Source organism: Muscardinus avellanarius, assembly GCF_963383645.1.
Source record: "Muscardinus avellanarius genome assembly, chromosome: X".
Classification (NCBI taxonomy): Eukaryota; Metazoa; Chordata; class Mammalia; order Rodentia; family Gliridae; genus Muscardinus; species Muscardinus avellanarius.
This window is the reverse complement of record NC_137792.1, coordinates 28,265,187-28,273,543: the sequence shown is the minus strand read 5'-3', so window position 1 is coordinate 28,273,543 and position 8,357 is coordinate 28,265,187. Positions and strand designations below refer to the sequence as shown.

Below are 8,357 nucleotides of genomic sequence, written 5' to 3'. Positions count from 1 at the left end.
AGTCAAAGATCGGAGCCTGCCATGAGGCAAAGCCCCCACTGAGGCCTTCGAGGCCAGGATTGGAGCCTGCCAAGGGGTTAGGCCGGTGCCGATGCAGTGAGGCCGAGATCTGAGCCTGCCGTGAGGCAAGGTCGGTGCTGGGACCTCTAAGGCTTGGATTGGAGCCTGCCAAGGGGTAAGGCAGGTGCCGGGCACAGAAAGGCCAGGATCAGAGCCTACAGTGAGTCAAGGCTAGTGCTGGGAATTCTGAGGCTGGTATCAGAGCCTGCCGAGGTGTTAGGCCGGTGCCGATGCCAGTGAGACCAGAATTGGAGCCTGCTGTGAGGCAAAGCTGGTGCTGGGGCCTTCGAGGCCTGGATTGGAGCCTGCTGAGGGGTTAAGCTGGTGCTGCAGCCAGCGTGTTTGAGATTGGAGACTGCCGTGAGGCAAGGCCGGTGCTGCATCTTCCGAGGCTGGGATCGGAACCTTCCAAGGGTTTAGGCTGATACCAGGACCAGCGAGGCTGGGATTGGAGACTGCTATGATGCAAGGCTGGTGCTGGGGCCTCCGAGGCTGGGATCGGAGCCTGCTGAGGGGTTAGGCCGATGTCGATGCCAGTGAGGCCAGGATCTGAGCCTGTTGTGAGGCAAGGCCAGTGCTGGGGCTTCCAAGGCTGGGATCGGAGCCTGCTGAAGGTTTCAGCTGGTGCCGGGGTCAGCAAGGCCGGGATCGGAGCCTGCTGTGAGGCAAGGCTGGTGCTGGTGCCTCCGAGGCCAGTATCAGAGTTTTCTGATGGTTTAGGCCAGTGCCAGGTCCAGTGAGACCAGGATCAGAGCCTGCTGTGAGGCAAGGCCAGTTCTGGGGCCTACAAGGCCACAATAGGAGCCTGCTGAGGGGTTAGGCCGGTGCCAGGGCCAGCGAGGCCGGGATCGGAGCCTGCTGATTCAAGGCCAGTGCTGGGGCCTCCGAGGCCAGGATGGGAGCCTGCCTAGGGGTTAGGCCATTGCCGGGGCCAGCGAGGCCGGGATTGGAGCATGCCGTGAGGTAAGGCCGGTGCTGGAGCCAGCGGGGTCTGGATCAAAGTCCTCCAGGTGGCCAGGCCACTACTGGGGCCGTCAAGAGTGGTATCGGAACTTGCAATGTGGTCTGCACAGAGAAATAGCACAGAAAATAAAATCCAGATGCTTCCCCTAATTAGCAATAACTAGGAGGAAAGGGGTAACAGGAGGAGGTCGAGTTATAGAAAGGGCCCTATAGAGAAGCAATTAAGGTGACCAATCAGAGAGGATGGGATGGGTGAGGATGGAACCTCTTTAAAATCATGAGGTATGTAACCAAATTTATCAAAGATAATCACCAATCAAGCATGGGATTGAGGGAGGGGGAGGAAGTAGGATGGGAATTGGATGAGGGCTTATTGGATGATATTGTTTGTATATACTCTCAAGTCTTGTATTGCAATGTGATGTATGATTACAATGCACCAATAAAATTTTAAAAAATCTTGACTTCATGCCTTCTATCCTGTAAATTTGCATGTGGTGAGTAATTTACTCATCAGAAAAATGACATTAGTATTATTAGGTGCTATAAATATTAACTTAGGTGTTGCATTTAAGATGATGCTAATATTGCACTTAGCTCATTGTTTGCAATCAAGATGTAAGAACAATTATTTTAAGAATAGGCCACTCCTGAGAAAGTAGTCAATTCTTTATGTAAAAACTTACCTTAACTTTTTAACTTTAAATGCTTATTCTATAAATCCAGAGAACAAATATATTTGCTTTTCTCTTATGTGTTATAATATTTTTTTTTCTTTTTCAGCCTGGCATTGGAATTTTATATTATTTTAAAAATATTACTTATATTGTGTTTTGAAATAGTTTACTAGGTAGTATAAAATATGAATTGCTGAAATCAATAAATTCTAAAGATTACTCTGCGAAATGGATTAAACATCAAAAAGCAGTTTACAAAAGCTTACAAAATAGCTTATGCATTTATGTAGCCTTTAATCTTTTCTCCTATTACTGCTTGAATTGTCATTTAATTTTAAGAATTTCTGTCTTGTCTAAGAAAAAAAGAAAATCTTAGATATTTTAACATGTTTTCATTGCAGCTTTCACTCCTGGAGGCTCAATAATAATGGTGTAATGAGTAGTAGGTTTTATAAAACTACTTTAGACCATTGAACATAGGAACATTAAGTACAATACTGATAATATGTATTGTACTATGAAAAATATAACAATTCCCAGTGATGATTTTTTAAAATAGAATATAAAGGAAGTATAGAAAATATACAATATGTGGTAGATTTGAGTGATTTTTATAAATTAGTAATTTCATCCAATTTTCTGAAACAAAATCTGGTATATAAGGTATTAGTGACCTCTTATCAGAGTTCTGATTGAGACAGGACCAATGGTTATTATTGAAAAGATTCCAGTGGCAGTGATTGGATAGGATGATTACTTTCACTGCTAGTGGTAAGTCTTAATGCTCAGGTCATGCTGGCTTTGCAGGAAAAAAAAAAGAAGTCATGGAGTCTTTAACCCCAGATTTCAAAAGAAGGCCTGGAAAACCAGGCAACATGTAGCGGGGTCAGAATCCCTGCAAGCAGGCCCAAATGGGGCAATTTGTGAAGCTGTGAAGGTGAAGCCAAGGTTGTAAATAAAACTCTTGAGATTTATTTATTTATTTATTTATTTATTTAATTTTTTGCTGGTTTTGGGATGGAACCCAGGGGCACTCGACCTCCGAGCTATACCCCCTGCCCTATTTTTTATTTCTCCCTTTTGAAATGTAAATATTTACTTTTTGCCATTGTACACTGGATATATGTAACTTGCTTTTTATAGTGACTTACAGCCAAGAGTTTACCTTAAGTCTTAGAGGAAACTATAGACTGGACTTTTGAGTGATTCTGAAATTTTAAGAATATTGGAGCTATTGGAGATGGAACTCTTGGATATGGATCCATTTTGCATTGTGAGGTGACTGTGAGTTCTAGGGGGATGGGGGCAGAGTGTAATTGTATGGATTTAGAATGCCCCCCTAGCTTTCATAGAAACAATTTAGCAGTATTGGAAGTGGGGCTTGGTTGCTAAGAAGGGGTTTCTGGAGGTGTGGCTTTGGGCATTATATAAGGTCTCTCTTCTCACCTTCTCTTGCTGTTTCTAGCCTCTATGATGAGAGAGTAAAATGAATTAAAGATATAAATGTAACATGTGCAACAGTAAAACTTCTAGAACAAAAATGTAAGTGAATAGCTTCATGACATCAGCTGAGGGAATCATCTATTAAATTTGATCTCAAAAGTACAAGCGACAAAAGAAACATAAGTGAAACTATTTCACTCTCAAAACTTTCTGCCTCAAAAAAAAAAAAAAAGATGTAGACATACAGCTGCCACATGCCTGTAATCCCAATACTTAGAAGGCTGAGACAGAAAGATTGCTGGTTTGAGGATAGCCTCAGCAACCTAAAGGTATTTTCAGCAACTTAGTGAGATACTGTTTCAGAACAAAAATGTAAGAAGGGCTGGGAGTATAGTGTGTGTATAGAATTCACTTGGGTTAAAAAAACCCCACAAAACCCAAAATGAGTTATTATTTCACACCTGTTATAATGATTATGATTATATATATATATATATATATATATTAAACAAATGTTGGAGAGGCAGGCTGTAAAGAAATTTCAACCCTTATACATTTATAATCAGATAGTAAAATTGTGCCACAGTTGGAAAACAGTATGTTAGTTTCTCAAAAAGTTAAAAATGGACTATCAAATGATCTGGCAGTATTGTTTCTAGGTACATATCCCAAACAATAAAAATTGGAACCTTTGAAGAGATATATGTACTCCCATGTTCACTGCAGCACTTTTCACAATATTAGGACTAATGAAACAATTTAATTATCCATCAATAAATTAATAGATAAAGAAAACATGATATATATGCACAGTAGAATATTATTTACTCCAGTATAGAAGAAAATATTACTATACATGAAAATGTAAATTAATATAAAGAATCTTAAGCTGAATGAAATAAGCCAGACATAGTGGGTCAATTACTGCATTGACTTCACTTATATGAGGTATTAAACATAGTCAAATTCATAGGAAACAGAAAGTAGAATACTGTTTATTAGGGATTGGAGGAGTAGGAAACTGGAGGTGTTATTCAATAGGTAAAAAATTTTATTACATAGGATGAATAACTTTCTGTACAATATTATTTCTATAGTTTACACTATTTTATGAAAACTTAAATTTAGTAAAGAGCATAGCTTTACCTGGGTGTGGTGGCGCATGCTTGCAATCCCAGCATTTGGGAGGCTGAGACAAGAGGATTGCGGTTCAAGGACGACCTGAGCTACTTAGTGAGGCCCTCTGCCCTGTTTCAAAATAAAAAGTAAAAAATAGAACTGGGGGTGCAGCTTGGAGGTAGAATGCCCCTGGGTTCTATCCCCAGTATTGAAAAAAAAAAAAGAGCATAGGTCTCATATTAAGTGTTCTTACTGGAATAAAAATTATATATAAAACTGTCAATTACTCATGTAACAAAAGATTGGTGATTAAGGGATCTGAGTTATTGTTTTTAATTGAATACTTAAAAAGTTTGTCAGTGAGGGCCCACAAGGCAATACACTTGAATTATAACTTTAGGGAATGGTGAATTATTCTATGAATTTTTATTTCTTGTGTTCAGATAAGTGCTTTGTATCCTACCTGCTCCATGCCCACTCTAAGTATTTACTCTAACCTTCCTGAATCAAATATGTTAATTGTATTATATACTGTATTGTCATGAAGAACGCTTCAATTTCCATATATACATGAAGCTTAAATATTTCCTGAGAGCTATTGAAGATACAACTATGTTAATTGTATAAATGTTCTAATGTTTTATTTTCTCTGCTTAGCAATATATTTTGGTGTTGGAAAATCCATTATCTCTCTGTTATTATGCAATGCAAATGTGTTTTCATATGTATTTAGATTGCAGTTGGCCTTAATAGGTGATTTTAAGTTTTATATTTTGATGCAAAGTAAGAATTAAAATTTTGTATAAGTTATGATATTTATGGGATATTCTTATTTTCTTCAACAATATTGTCTGGATGTTTGAAAATGAGAAAGTAATAGTGGTCACTTTTTGTATTATGATGGTTTAAGAATGTGTTTAAGTTTTTTTGTTTGTTTGTTTTTGTGGTACTGGTGATGGAACTCAGGTGAATTCTACCTCTGAGCTGCAGAGCTACAGCCCTAATTTTAATTATTTATTTTGAAACATGTCTAGCTAAGTTGCAGAGAGCTTCACTAAGTAGCTGAGGCTGGCCTCAAACCTGTGATCCGCCTGTGCCAGACTCCCAAGTACTGGGCTTACAAGCGTGTGCCACTACACTCAGCTTTAAGTTTTTTAACTCCCAGATCAGAGCCCAAAAATATGTTTTTGAATAAAAGGAAGTGCTATATTTTAATACGTCATTTTTATTAACAGGAATGATTCTTACATACTAATGGGGTTTAGTGTCATATTTCACATGAAACCTGCACTGATCACATGAAACCTCCCTTCATCCTCTTCTTTCAGCCATTCCCCCTCTCTAGTATTCCTTATTCTACATTCAAGTAAACACTTTTTGGTTTCTATAAATGAGAACAAACGTGCTACTTTACTTTCTGTGACTTGCTTTCTTTTGTGGTATTAGAGATGGATCCCAGGGGCATTCTACCTCGGAGATATCCCCTGCCTTATTTTTTATTCTTTATTTTGAAACAAGCTCTCACTAAGTTGCAAAGGGCCTCACTAAGTAGCTGATACTGTCCACGAATCAAGATCTTCCTGGCTCAGCTTCACAAATGCTGGGATTACAAGTGTGCACCACCATGTCCAGGTGCCTTGCTTATTTAAAAAAAATATTGGTGCATTTTACTCATACATGTTAATGGGGCACAAGATGTTAGAGGCATACATGTACACATCACTCAATTAGCCCTTCCTCAATTCCCTCCCCATTTCCTCCCCCTTCCCTCCTTCTCATGCTTGGCTTAGTGATTGACTTTGATATGTTTGTGAAAGTACATCATGTATATTAGGGTAGTTCCCTCTTCCTCCCTCCCATCTCCCTCACTTAGGTTGCCCCGTTTGCATTATTTGCTCATCTATAGTTTCTTCTTCTTAGTCTAGAGTTCCTCCTATGACTCATTTCCTCCCTTTCATATATTAGGGAGAACATCTAATTTTTTTACTTTTTGTGACTTACTAATCTCACTTAGCATAATGTTCTCCAGTTCCATCTATTTCCCTGTAAATGATATAATTTTTCTCTTCTTTATATCTGAGTAAAATTCCATTGTGTACATATCTCATAGTATTGTAATCCATTCATCTGTTTATGGCATCTTGGCTGGTCCTATAGTTTGGTAATTATAAATTATGTGGCTATGAACATGATATGCATGCATTAATTTGGTAGTTTGGTTTCTATTCCTTTGGGTAGATTCCCAGAATGAGTATTGCTGGATCATATAGTAATTTCATTTCCATTCTTGTGAGGATTCTACATACTGTTTTCCAAAGTGGTTGCAGTAATTTGCAATCCCACCAACACTGTATTAGAGTTCCCAATTCCTCACATCCTCGCCAGCATTTGTTGTTTTTTGTGTTTTTAATTATTGCTATTCTTGTTGGAATTAGGTGAAATCTAAGGGTAGTTTTGATTTGTATCTCTCTGATTGCTAATGATGTTGAGCATTTTTTCACACAAATATTAGCCATATGAATTTCTTCTTTTGTGAAGTGTCTATTTAGTTTACTTGTCCAGTTTGATTGGATTATTTATTTTCTTAGGGCTGAGTTTCTTAAATTCTCTTTATAGATATACATAATACATATATATATTTATAAATATTACATACAAATCCTTAAGCAAAATACTTTTGTTAAGTAACATGACATTTTAAAATATCAGAAATGATATCTGTGCTGATTTGTACTTTGACTTACTGAAACAAGAAGAGAGCATTCAATTAGGGAGGGATATACCAACAATACAGCTCTTAAAGTAAAAATGTTTTCCTCTCCCTTTGTACTTACCACAGGTCCTACAGTGTCCTGAGAGGAGTAATTACAAGAAAAATGTCAATCACAGCTTTAATAACAAACTTTGGAAATAACTAATGAGAAAGGAATCGAGAAGGTGAGACTTCATATTTGTTTTCAAATAAGTGCTCTTAATTTTCTTCTTATAGAAAAAATGCCTGTTTATTATAAATATATCTAAACCATTAATTTGTGTATCTTTCAGGTAAAGTCCAGCACTTCGTTTATACAAAGTCTATGAGAAGAGGTCAGTAGAGATTATCTAATCTTAAATCGTGACATCATCCATTCAAGTCCTTGGCATAATCCCTGGCCAATAAGAGTACAGCATGCCTTGATATGCCACTGGTTGTCTTGAATAGAAATTAGCTTCAAAAACTGGGAGATTTCTGATACAGTCATGCATTCTTTAACATCTTATTTATTAGCAAAAATCAGCAATCCAGCTTTCCTTAGGTCCTCATGTGCTAACATTTTGTAGAGCTCTTCTTTAGTTACAAAAATTCTCTGTCTGTAGTGTCCAAAACTATTCCAAACTCCTTGTTAGTATAAGTGTTCCAGAAAGAACGAAGAGATTCTTGGCCACCAATCTCCCGCTTTAGGAAACGTGTATTTTTAATCACTATCTCTTCTACATTACTTCCTATAGTAGGGGATGTGTGTACAACTTCATTAATAGAAAATTGATAGTTTTCCCTGCATTATCCAACCCAACAATGATAACTTTGTGCTCCTGGTGATTGAGCAGTTTCCAAATCCTGGTGAAGAGAATGCCCATTCTTGGGCAGCAGACACCATCCAGCCACTGGGAGGCAGTAAGGGGAGAGAGGGGGTGAGAGACACACTGGGGCCTCCACCTTGGCTGCTGCTGCTGCTCCCATGCTGTTGCAGCAGCAGCAGTCCTTTGGCTCAGGGACAACCAGGCTGAGTTTTCTGCAATGAGCCTCATGGGCCACCATCCTCCCTCAATGCCTCTCAGGCAGCTGCAGCTCCTAATGTGATAAAAATTTATGTTAAAACCAAAAGTAGTCTGGGTGTGGTGGTGCACACTTGTAATACCAGCATTTGGAGGCTGAATAATGTACTTCTGCTTGGTGCCTGGGTGTAAAGTAAAATGCAAGTCCATATACAGTATAAAAACATGAGAGAGGTCCAGTACACGTGGAATCAGCTTTTAATAGTATGGTTCTCCCGGGGATAGGGTCTGAGCAGTACTGGGATGACTCACAGTCCATCTGGAGGCAGGAAGGGAGGG

At 38.7% G+C, this 8,357-nt stretch overlaps 1 pseudogene across 1 annotated transcript; it reads right to left on the bottom strand.

Moving 5' to 3' along the window:
• Positions 1-7,360: 7,360 nt before the first annotated feature.
• LOC308278623 (ADP-ribosylation factor-like protein 5A) lies at positions 7,361-7,880 on the bottom strand (annotated as a pseudogene). The gene has a single exon. The product of its transcript is annotated as an ADP-ribosylation factor-like protein 5A (transcript).
• Positions 7,881-8,357: the final 477 nt, after the last annotated feature.